Here is a 12,916-nt window from a genome sequence, read left to right on the forward strand (position 1 = left end):
ACACAGCAATTCTCCATAAATGATAGCTACTCAAATTCTGGCCACCTGTCTACTGTTTTTTGCTTTACAAAGCACTATCACAAACATCCAACTGAGCCTCTGAGAGTTGTGAATGAAAGTAATTTCCTTTCAACCATTTAATTTATCGGATCCTAAGATTCATAAACTTGCATAATCTATAACACTATGTTGCAGAGAGTGGAGGGAGGAAACTAAGAAATCAAGTCCTCATTTTGGAACAGAGACCCTCGAGGCCCAGAGCGGTGAACTGATGTGCCCAAGAACACACGTAATAACAGGACAAACCCCCAGGATAAACAGGGTAAGCGGTGAAACTCCCGGGACTGGAAGCAGGCCTCTTGATGCCAACTCCAGTGCTTTCTCCACCTCACCCAGTGCCAATCAAGGGCTTCCATAACTTCGTGACCCCCTAGCATCCTTCTGATTAATGATGTCTCATGGACATTTCTCCAAAAGCAATTAAACATTATAGAGTTTAGAAAGGGGCAACACAGAATCTCAGATATAACTTTGAGGTGCTTTAAAATTCACATGTAAGAGTATTCACATCAGCATAGGTTTCCAATCTTCTTACGACGATATTTATTTTTAACTTGGGATTTAAAGGTGACAAAGACCTTAATGAATACGCAGGACAAAGGGAGCTGTCTATCCATGGCTCCTTAGCTCCTGAAGTTAATGCTTCTCACAGGGACAAGAATCAGCCAAAGGACTGAGCTCCAGGCTAACTGGAAAACCATTTCTCTGGCCCACAGAGCATAGATTACTGCCTGGGCTCTGAGTGGCAAATCTTACCAGATGCTCCCCAGAGCCACCTACCAGTTTACCTGTATGTTCTGTCATTCGACAGCATCAGCTGCTATTGATTGGGTGCGCCCTATGTGCCAGACACATGAGTGACTTCACATAATCTTCACAACTACCTATAAAGAATGTACTACCATAGTTCATCTAAGACCCCACTAATTCTAGGATACGTAATTATTTTATGCATAAAAAAAGAAAATCTCTGCCAACTACACCGTGAGACCCCATAGATTATAAGATACTTTTTATTCCAGAAATGTTAAGATAAATTGTATTGTCTTAGCATTGTTGAAATGTGAATACTGTCTCATTTTACAAATAATTTGCCTATCATCACAGTGTTGGTAAATGGAATCAGTATAGAAACTAGTCACCTTTTCACAGCAGTAAACTCAAATTTGCTGATGGCCATGTGAATTACCCAAAAACGCACCAGGCAGAGAAGCAGGACATGGGATGCTAAATCTTGCTCCACCATGAGCACGATAACTGTAGCAATCCTCTGAACATCTCTGAACCTGACCTTTCATATGTCCAAGGAAGCACTGTGCCAGACTATCTCAAATAAACAAATAAACTGCTGTTCCTCTCCTGGGAAAAGCAATGTGGTACGTACAATGGGAAAAGCACGTTTTAGAATCAGGAAGTTCTAGACTGCAATTCTTGCTCCACCATTTAACCAGTTTAACATCCTGGGCAAGTTACTAAATTGCTCTGAGCCTCAGTTTTCTCTTCTATAAAATGAAGCTACCACTATCTAGCCCCCTTAGAGCAGGGTTCCTCAACACCCCCTCTTAAATATAAGGGGATAAAAATAGTACATGGCAGAGTTGGACTTGAATAAATGCTCTTTTCTAAACTAGCTGCCTTCTGCTTCTGCTTTGGGACAGAATCAAAGAACAAACATTCCCTGTGACTTCAACAATTCCCAAGGGGGACCCTCAGGAGAGAATAAAGATCACACAGAAGAAAGTAGACCCAGAGGAACACCCAGGCAAAGAAAATGAACTGGAAGCACAGGACAGGAACACTATTCGTTTAATGAACTTCCAAACTTTTGACTAAATGAACTGATATAGGGAAAGGAAAAAAAAAAAAAAAAGAACAGGAAGTTAACACCATGGAAAGATACTAATCAATACATATGAGGATGAAGATAATTTTATACCAAATCTGACAGAGAAAACCAGTCTTTGAAGATTGTTTGATACCAAAAGTGACCTATAGCAGGGAAAATTTCCCCATTGTGCTACTTTGTTCTTATGTTAAGTAATAGTCTATGCATGTCTCCTTTTTGTTTCCTCGAGAGCTTCAGAAAATCCTCAAATGAGAGCTTTTGACTTGGAGGGAAGGCGAATCACATGACATGTAGAAACAAACTCCTGACCGGTTTTTTTTCTCCTTCGTACCCATAATACCTCATAGTTTCTGGCACAGACCTGACTCTCAATAAAAATTAGTTGAACACTTTTGGTTACAAGCAATTTCTTTCTGACCAAAACTCTAAAACATTCTATTTATGTATTCTACCTAAAAGCCTAATCTTTCCTGTTTCTTTTCCAGAAGCATTCTAAAACATAATCTCTATTAAGCAAACAATATGCATGAGGTAAGCTCTGTCTCCAATTCTCTTACACAAGGACCTTCTACTTGCTCTTCAAAGCTCAAGGCCCAGTACATTCTGCCCAATCAAACTCTTACACTTTCCCCTCCCTATCATCCACCCCAGCCTCTGGGTTACTCGTCAGTTGTCTCAATTATACCACCATCAATCTTCTGATCTGAATCAGTTTGCTAATCTCCTTCTTCTCGGGCACAGCACCAGTACTTGGAGATAAATGGGGAGGCAAGCTGAGTTCACCCAGAGTCCTCCACACCCTTGTCTTGGTTTAACTGACATTCCTAGAGAGACCCATGCAAAAGAAACTATATGGAAAAAATTCCACTCTGTCCCCATCGTCTCAGGAGGCTTGTTTCCCATAAGTTTAGATCAATTATCAACTTTTGAAAGAATCTGAAAGAATACTGAAATACTTTAACGGCTAGGCAAGAGCTGGGGAAATGGCAGTTTCACTCTTCCAATACCTTCACTGTCTCAGCCAGTTCTGAACTCCCAAACCTAGACTCCTCAAACACTCCCTATCCCAGAGCTTAAGGGTCATTTGTCTCTCCATTTTCCCTAACTGGTTTCCATATAAACACCACCCATTGTTTCCTTTGCAGCTTACGACTGGCTCCTGAAAGGACTCCTTTAAGACCTTTGGTGAGAATCATCAAAACATGCAAATGGCTAGTTCCCTTCAATTCTTGTGCAGAGCAGCCACGGTGTCAAGACCTGGGACTTCAAACATGAATTTGGCACCAACCCTGCCTTCAAGAAGTCCGCACATTTCCTTCAACTGTAAAAGAGTATGTCCTCCCTGAGCAATGTCTACAAAACGGAGTGACAGAGAACTTCATAGTCTTGGAAAAAAGAGCGAGGGTGGAAACAGACTTTGCCTTTACATCTGATGCCCTGTAACCATAACAACCAGTGAAAGAACCATCAACCCACTGAGGGGCTAAGTTTTCCAAAAACCTTTTTCCGAAAGGGTAGGCGCCCCTGCACCGACTCCCGCGCCAGCAGTGCGTTCTGGGCAGCGTGCGTGGTGCAACCGAAGTCTGCCGTTCATTCCTTCCCCCGGTCTCACCTTTTTCCTTCGTGCGCTCACCAGAAGCCACAGCCTCCGCCGTCACACCTGCGCCCAGAGCAGGGCACCTGGCTTTAGGCCTCAGCCCCAATGTCACTTGTTAACCTTCCGATCTCCGGCTATCCGCACGCTGCCACCTCATGCCTAAGGCATGCGAACCACCCCACCGCCACCCGCAATTTCCAAGAGTTGGAGAAAAACAACCCCAGGCGCAGACAGCCTGACAGATCCGCGTAAAAGTAACTGCGGCTCTCGACTTGCAAGCATTTCGGGACATGGGCAGGGGGACGGCAGGAACGCGGGGCCCCATTCATAAAATTACAAGCTGTTTTCCTAGTTTGCGTGCGGACGGTTTTCCCCGGCGGCGGCCGAGCCCTGAGCCCGGAGCCCGGTGCCGGCGGCTGCAGACTAGGGGGACGGGCCGGCAGGCACCTCCGGCCGGGGTCAAGCCCAAACCGCCCCACACGGGCCCCAAAGGGAAGGGTTCGCCCCGGGGCGTCGCGGGTGGGTGACCCCGTCAACACCCGGGGCGTGACAACAGGGTGGGGCCCTGGGGAGACCGACCCCCGTGCCCTGCCGCGCCAACGGCCACTGGCCCCGGGACGTAGCCTGGACCCTGCGGGGTCCGCTCGCCCCCAGCCCGGGCCTTCTCCGCGGGCGCTCCGTCCACAGCCCGCCCGGCCGCAGGCGCGCTCACCCCGGATCCGCTGGCTGCCTCATTGTACTGAGCCGGCGTCCGTGCTCCGCGGCCGCCGCGGCTCCGGCTTCGGCTCAGGCTCCGGTCGCTGTCCTGGCGCCCGCCCGCCCCCGGGCACCGGCCGCCCCGCCCCGCCGGCGGACCCGCCCCGCGCCCGCGGCAGCCGTCGCCAACCAGAGGCCGGTGGGGCGGAGCAGGCCGCGCGCCAGGCCTGGCCAATCCAGCCCCCACCTGCGTGGCGAGGAGCGGCCGCGGAAATGGGCGGGCGATTGGTCAGGTCTGTTAAAGGGGCCGCCGCGCACAGGGCTGCGGGAGCGGGGCGGTAGCAAAGTTACCTGGAAGAGTCGGGGCGGGAGGGTTAAGAACCTCTATTCTCTCCTAAACCGGCTGCAGCGCTTTCCCAGCTCTTTGTACTTATTAATTTCCTCGTCCTGCAGCCTAGCAACAACTGGAGAAGGGACCTGATCCTGCCAGAGGAAGAAACTGAGGCGCCGAGAACCAGGGGTCTACTTCTGGGCGAATTCACCCAAATTTAGATTTTAGAGGGACGTCAGACACATCTATACCCGTCACATCGCAGAAATTGGCTTTAAAAGGAACATGTTCAGCTTCACTCTGGAGGATTTTAACAAGCAGATTCCTAGGTTTTACCCCGGAACTTCTAATTCTCCATGTCTGGAAAGGCACTGGGGAAAATATACATTTTTCAACTCCCCTTTCCTCGGGGTGATTCTGATATGCGTGATACAAGAACCACACTCAGGTACGTATTTTAAGTCTATCATAGTAATGAAATTAAATTCAACTGCCAAAAATAAAGCTAAACTTTTTTATCCTCAAAATCAATAATATGGTGGGAGACTTACTTACTAGCTGGGGCTGGATGGAGGTCACCTACTTAGAAACTCAGAAACAGTTCCCTGATGGGAACTGAATTCAAAGGGCTGGGATGAAGCAACAAGCCAGTCTTGTTCTCCGACTCTGTGAAACAATGTTTAAATAACTCAGTGGCACACACACCCTTCCTTATTGCCATTGCCAGGCTAAGTCATAACCCCAGAAGTGTGCCTTGCCCTTCTGGAGCGTCATTCCAATGCCATCGAGCTCTGCCCACCCTGCCAGACCCATTCCTCTCCCCATCTGACCCAGAAGTCACCGCTCTCAACTTCACTTTCTTCAACTTCGAGGTTAGTCCCCTTCAACCCAGCCCATTCTACAAGGAGTGAATGGCTTCACACAACAACCCGGTTTTTTACTGTGACATCTGATGGCTGCAGTGTTTGCCAGGGACAGCTCTGCATACACTGATCAGCCTTGTCAGGGGTAGGGCTCTGTGTTGCAGACATTAGTGCCAAGATCACCATTTGCCAACTCTTGGCCTTCCCAAAGGAAAAGGACCTCTTGTCAGCAGGAGAGGGTTCCGGTAGTGGATACCTGGAAATGTGCAACAAAGGCAGTTATCAGTGGAGAAAAGCCCAAGCTCTGCTTGGCCACGTCTGAAAATCCCCACCTCGGGAAGAGGGGTGGGTGCCCTGGCACTGAACCACTGCCAAGGTCCTTGGAAGCTGACAGTATACATCTCCGAGTGCCCACCTACTTCTTTGCCCATGCTGAAGCCTACATAAATATTAGATTAATTATTACATTATCAACCTGGCATCAAGCTAGAAGCCAATAAGATCCAATGATGAATACTTAGAAAGAGGTAGTTCTTTTTGAAAAGTGAGGAATTTGGATGCTTTGAAAAATAAATGAGTGATATTAATAATTCCTACCTATTAGGAGGTTGCTATGCACCAGATACTATGTCAAGGCCTTTACACATATTAATTCATTAAAACCTACAATAACCCTGTGTAGTAGGTATGATTGTTATTTTCTCCATTATACAGGTGCAGAAACTGAAGCTCATAGAGGATAGTGATGTGTCCAAGATTGCAGACTAGCAACAGAAGCAAATATCACTAATCTTCACCAAAAGACACAGTAATATAAGAGCATTGTCCTAGAGTCTAAGTTCCACTGCTCTAACTTACCATCTGTTTAACCTCGAACAAGTTATATAATTAAATCTCTTTGAGCCTCAGCTCTCTTATCTGTAAAATAGGAAAATAACATTTCTGCCTCTTTGGGCTAACATGAAAATCAAACAGAAGAAAATATATGAATTTATATGGGCTTTGAACTTACAAATGAAAAGAGTGATTTTCAAGCTTGGTATCTGTAACTTATTAGAACGACCTATGACAAAGTTCAGGGATTGTGATGCTAAATTGGGATATGGAGCAAGATTCTTTACTTTGTCCCCCAAATAGCTGCTCTATCTGTATAGCATGTACAAAGTGAACTAAATTTTTCCACCTATGGTAGAGGTAAAAGTCGTAGAAATTCAAACCCAACTTATTAATCTGGCATCTACACCCCACCTGCACTCAACCATCACCCCAATCTCTCTCACAACCCAGGCTTTTGATATACTTGACTTATTCCCACTTAAGACGTTTCAAGATAATCCCTATTTTCTTGTGAAACTCTATTTATTTATCTATTTAATTCTTTATTTATTTATTAGGCGAGGCAACCCTTGGTTGACCTCACAGATAAAAAGGACCTCATCAATTTACAATCTCTTATTTTTTTAATTTTTTGCATCTAGCACCTGGTCTTCCTAGGTGGTCTCCCATCCAAGTACTAACCAGCCCCGACCCTGCTTAGCTTCTGAGATCAGATAGGATTGGGCTTGTTCAGGGTAACATAGCCATAGACTCATGAAACTCTAAAATCAAAAAATGCTCTAAGATTTTTCATTCAATTTTTTGACACAGAGTTGCATTTTTGGAGGGAGAAATGGTTAAGTATGCAAAAACTAAAAAGTAGATCTACCTGTACATCTAAAAAAGTGTTAGGGATTTATTGTGCCACAAGCTGCACCATTAATGAGCAATCACTGATTGCTCAGTAAGTACTGGGCAGTATGCTAAGCACTAGGGATGAAGATGAAGGTACTTGTAAAAAAGTGTAAAATATGGCCAACTTTTGGCACCAGGTCTAGTAGAGAAAGACCGACAAGTCGATAGACCATTATAGGCTTCCACAAAGACAAGCCCAGGAGCGGGCACAAAATCGGCACGTATAACCCCTGGAGAATCCCAATAGTGTTTTGGAGGTGGCCAGATGAAGGCCATTAAGAGGAGAACCCAGGAAAGTGGTGACAACCTGAGTAAGAGTGTTGTCACCAAAAGTGAATATATTGGAGAAGGAAAAGAGTGGTCAACGGCAACATGTGCTTCAGAAGGGTCAAGTTAGAAGAGGGCTGAACAGTACCGCCTTGGGATTTGGAAATTAGAAGGTCGTTGGGATCATGGACCAAAGCAGTGCAGGTGGGGCTGGAAATGCAGAGACTTCCTAGAGCTGGGATGAGAGGAAGGGCTAAGACAACAGAATAGAGAGGCCAGGGCACAGAGTTACGGGAGGCCCAAGGGGACAGAGGAGTTGCCAGGGACAGGAAGAGGGTCTTCTCTTCCACTGTGGAGAGGAGAATGCAGTTAAGAATGGGTGTGGGTGCAAATTCATTCATGGCTGAGAGCAGGAAGTTGAGGAAATTCCCGCCTATTGGCTTCTATTTTTTAGCTCTAAAGTGAGAAGCAAAGTCAGCTGGAGAGTGGGTGAGAGGTGATAACAGCAGCTTAGAGGGAAACAGTGAAGAACTGGAAAAGCCATCAAGAGGAACGAAAGAGGGAGCTGCCAGACTGAGAGGGAGGATTCTGGGCCGCCCCGAGGGCTCCAAGACCACAGAGTTGGATGGATGGTTATCAGGGGGAGCTGCAGCTGGGCCCAGGTGTGAAGAATCCAGAGTCAAGAACTTATAGGTAGGAGGAGGGTGAAGTGGGTCAAGGGGATCAAATACATGGTAGCTGAAGGAAACTGGACTCTGGGTAGTAAACACACAATAGAATATACATCTGTCAAATTATAACGTACACCTGAAAATTATATAATTGTATTAACCAATGTTACCCCCATAAACTTAATTTAAAAAAAAATTATAGGGCTAGGAATGGAAGAAATACAAAACAGTTTGGGGTGCCGACAACAGGGGGTTAAAAGTGATGGATCGTGGGTTCTACGTTGGTTAGAGATAAAAGAAATCGAAGGAGGAGGGGTTGGACACGAAGAAATATGAGGGGGCAGGAGAGAAGAGCCAGACTTTCTGTTCCTTTGGAGTGGGAAGAGGGAGGCAAGGTTTTCACGGAAGAACAATTGTGATGACAAGGTCAAGTGCGGCCATAGAACCGGAGTTCCTAAAGACACAAAACCCCAGCTTTTTCCCCTCCCCGCGGGTCTCTGGCGGAGACTGATCCAAGACTGCTCAGCCTTCAGCGCTTTCTGTTCCCTCCGCACCGCCCCTGAGGGACTCTCACTAGGCGAGGGTGCGGAGTGCATTGCGTTCTCAGCAGGTTTCCCTTCTGAAATAAAAAGCTACTAGTACTCAGAAGACTCCCACCGTCACTGAGACAGGAGACATCTCTGGCCCAGAACGCATCACCCTTTAAATAGCAGGAGTGGGAAGGGCTACCCGAGGGGCGGCTTCAGGGGCTCTGGAGACACCTCAACCAGGGAGTCGATGCTCTGGATGCTCCGGTGAATAATTTCCGGTCATCCATCCTGGAGCGCAAGGAGATGTCGATTATTTACTGTGCTGGTTAGCACGGGATAGCGGAGATTATTAGCTAGAGATGTCTCTTTCGGAGGCCGTTGGGGGGATGGCGGCTTCTATTTGATGTGGAGCAGTGGAATTCCTAGGCAGAAAGACTGATATTTCTCTCCCTTTCACTGCTTGCTGTGTGCCTTGCCTCTCCAGGGCCCTCTCGACAATCCGACAGTCCGCACAGCAGCTACTTCCTCGCTTTCCCTGTAGCCATGACGTGGCTGGCCATCTTTGCTGCCTTCCAACCCAGGCGCTCTGCTCTACCCAGGGGAAAGGAAATTCAATCTCCAGCTTGCCTGGAATCGCCCTGGAGCACAATTCTAGCTCCAGGATGGAGGGCCTGCAGTGCAGCCAACAGGTGCTGACCCCAGAGCTGCATCTCTCCTTCCCACCAAAACACATCACCCCTTCAGGAGCAGGGGTGGCAAAGCTTAATTGGCCATTTGACAACATACCCATCCACCTAAACGTAAGGGAAAGTCAGTTTGTTTATTTATTTATTTGTTTGTTTATCTCGAAAAGGTGATGTATATATATCCTGATACAGAAGACCTAGAAGTCAATGGAAACTGTCAGCTCCTGACCCAGGTTGTTAAACAGAATTGTAAATGGAAACAATAGAATCGCTAGCCTTCGCCATTTCCATGTGGCTGCTCTACTCGGCGGCTATTCAATTCAGAAGACAAAGATGATCCATATTTGGGCGGCTATTCAATTCAGAAGACAAAGATGATCCATATTTGGGTGAGAACTTAGGCAAAGAAAATGTTTGAATCTGTTTCGGCAAGGGTGCCCCAGAAAGCAGACCATGAGACAAAAGCCCACATACAAATACATTATGAGGGAAGGTGAGCCCGGGGAGCATACCTAAACTAAGTCTCAGAGGCCGAAGCAAGCAGAGGTGTTTGATAATGTGGTATTGGGGTGGCCACATTCCAGGTCGCCTGATATGGAGGGACTGAGAAGCCTCGTGAAAAGCATCTCAGACCCACTATTTGAAGTGGGGGAATAAAGGGAAGGCATTTATCCAATGGTTTCTGCCCCCATTGGTGAAAGGCTCTACACAGGAGCCTGAGCCCTGCTTCCAGGATTCACTGGCCTGGCACCGAGTGGGTATAGACAGAGATGCCCTGGGTGGGGGCTGAGGGGTGCCAGCTGCGGGCTCAAGGCGAGACACTGTCAGATTTCACCTACCGGAAGCTGGTAGGAGCGCTCGCAGAACCGGCCACTACAGCAGTGGCTGGAAGATCTCAGGTGGTGCGTAAGAGGTTTCGGATACAAAGTCTATTTTCAAAAAGAGGAATCTTGCACTATCCCCTCAAAAGTGCCATCTTAAGTTAGGATGGAGGGATATGAGATTTCAAATGTCTTTTAATGTTAGCATAATGTTCTTTTTAGGGAAGCAGCATTAGGCTAGTGGTTTTGGGGTCATTTGGACGTGGGTTAAAGTTTTGCCTCTGTCATTTCTAAGTCATGTGACCTTGGGGAAGATATTAGATCTCCTTGAGCCCATTTTCTCATCTGTAAATTGGAGATATCCACATTATATGTTATCGCAAAGATTAAGTATACGTATAAATGCTTAATATAGTATCTTTACATAGCAGGTGCTCAACGAATGGAAGCTGTTTTATTTTTTACTCTAGGGAAAATTACTGGCCATGGAGTATAATGTGTGCAGGAAGACAATGGGGTAACATGCTTAAGCCTCAAAAGTAAAAGTGAAAGAAGATATCATATGGTCGCAGAAAACCAAAAAAGACTTCTAATATTTTGAATAACCAAACAGCTTTTATCCTCAGTGACTACATATCTTGGAGTTTTCAGGAAAGCATAAATTACAACTATTCTCTTTTGTCCCAGTACATGAACTCGTTTGCGAGGCAGTCACCTTGATCTTGGACCAGAAAACAACATTATAGGTATATCCCATCAAGAAGGGGAAACAAGCTCTCTGGTTTTCTTTGCTCTGCTCACCCCTGGAGTGTGGGAAACACAGCTCTTCCTTCCCAGGGACTCCTCCCTCCCAAACTCCTCAGTTAAGGGGGCAGCTCTGTTTGTACAGGTGAGCTAATTAACAACCAGGTGACTTTCAGAAGAACCAGACACTTCATGCTACACAGCAAAGGAGTAACCAAAATCCCCAGATGGAGGGCTCCTCCCCAACTCCCCCATCCTCCCCTCCAACCCCCACCCCAGTGCCCCTGTGATCCACCACAGCAGGAAATGGTTTGGGTTTTTCTATTATGGAACAGATAGAAGCTCAAAATACAAAAACTTAGAAGAAGGAAAAAACTCACTCGTTTTTCTTACCACCTGTTAACAATTGTCAACATTTTTGTAGTATTTCCTTCTGTTCTTTCTAAAAGCATCTTTTGTTTTACATAGTTGTTATTTTACACTATATACACTTTTGTAGTCCCTATTTAAAATTCAACATTGTCACAAAACGAGCAGCAGTACTATAAAGGATATGAGAAAAAAAGGTTTGGCTTAGAGTCAGAGGGTCTGAGTATTGATCTCAGCTCTGCCAAGTACTGTAGGACTATATTATTTACCTTTTCTAAGCCTCGGGTTTGCCATCTATATAATGAAGATGAGAGACACATTCACTCTCTGACGCGACTTTTCTGTGCGGTCCTCTAGACTGGAAGCTCTGTGTGCACAAAGTCCCTTCTGATCAGTCCTCTGCTAAATCCCTCCAGCCTGACTCTGGTGGGTTAAAGATGGCCACGAAGTCTTGTCATGTCTCCCATCTAGAGGGAGAGTTTATTTCTCCACCCCGTGGACTCTTGGGCTGGCTTCGTGCGGTGGCCAGCCTCCAACACGGTCCCAGTGATCCTCACTTCCTGGTCCTTCACACCCCGTTGTAGTCTCCATCCACCATGAATGAGGGCTAGTCCTGTGTGGCAAAGGAGTATGGTGGAAGTGACGCAATCTGACTTCTGGAGTTAGCTCGAAAAGGCACCGAGGCTTCTGCCTGGGTCTCCTGGATCGCCTGCTCCGGGGAGGCCAGCCACCATGTCATGGGGACACTCAAGCAGCCCGTGGAGAGGCCCACGTACAGAAGAGCTGAGTCTTCCCACCAACAGCAAGCACCAGGCAGGCCCTCAGGTGCACGCAGCTCCGGCTGGCATCGCATCTCGTTAGACATCCCCGGGACAGAACCACCCAGCAAAACTGCTCCATAATTCCTGACTAATCCACAGACGCTGAGAGAAAAATACGTATCATCATTTTAAACCACTAAGTTTGCATATATATGTCTTACTGTTAAAGTATATGGCTGAAACTTATTGGATTTTGTTAACCAATGTCGCTGTAAAAACATTAAAAATAAATAAAAAAAAAAACACCACTAAGTTTGGGGATTATTTGTTATGTGGCAGTAGATAATTAAGATACTCTAAGGTTGTGCTTTGGCTAAAAGAAGTGGCTTTCCAGGACTTCTGAGCCCAGGTTTTAAGAGGATTGGCAGCTTCTACTTCCTGGCTCTTAGAGAACAGTCACCCTACTTTGAGAAATCCAAGCCACATGGAGAAGCCACATAGAAGAGAATTAAGGCATGACAGACGAAGGCCCAGCTCATCTGCCAGCGGGCAGTCAGCAACAACTGCCGTCTCTGCGAGTGAGCATCTTAGAGGCGACACCACTGTCCACCCACTTACTTGAGTCAAGAACGGATGATCACAGCCTCGGCCACCACCCTATGGAGCAAAAGAACTGCACAGCTGAGCCCAGTCGGCCCGCAGAAGTGTGAGAGATCATAAAGAGGCTGTTGTTCTCAGCCTCTGAGTTTGGAACGATGTGTGCTGTGCATCAATATTTAACCAATACGCTGGCCCAGCACCTGGCACACAATTAGCTCTTGAGAAATGTCTGGTAAATAAGCAGATGACCTTTGTTCGGCTTCAGTTTCCTCCTCTGTAAAATCACAGAGGGTAGGACATTTGGCGCGTTACATTCGGCAGGGCTCCACCTCTCTAATGTTTT

At 46.6% G+C, this 12,916-nt stretch overlaps 1 protein-coding gene across 4 annotated transcripts in view; it reads right to left on the minus strand.

Moving 5' to 3' along the window:
• Positions 1-12,716, minus strand: part of TEX2 (testis expressed 2) — a 95,149-nt gene extending 82,433 nt beyond the window's left edge. For 3 of the 4 annotated variants that reach the window (XR_004951239.1, XM_036222027.1, XM_016128812.2), the window contains exon 1: positions 4,216-4,347. The gene's annotated coding sequence lies outside the window, so the exon portion shown is untranslated. Of the gene's footprint in view, positions 1-4,215; positions 4,348-12,591 lie in introns of those variants that run through there. The other variant, XM_016128805.2, reaches the window with a different exon arrangement.
• Positions 12,717-12,916: the final 200 nt, after the last annotated feature.

Source organism: Rousettus aegyptiacus, unplaced genomic scaffold, assembly GCF_014176215.1.
Source record: "Rousettus aegyptiacus isolate mRouAeg1 unplaced genomic scaffold, mRouAeg1.p scaffold_m13_p_6, whole genome shotgun sequence".
In the NCBI taxonomy this organism is placed as follows: domain Eukaryota; kingdom Metazoa; phylum Chordata; class Mammalia; order Chiroptera; family Pteropodidae; genus Rousettus; species Rousettus aegyptiacus.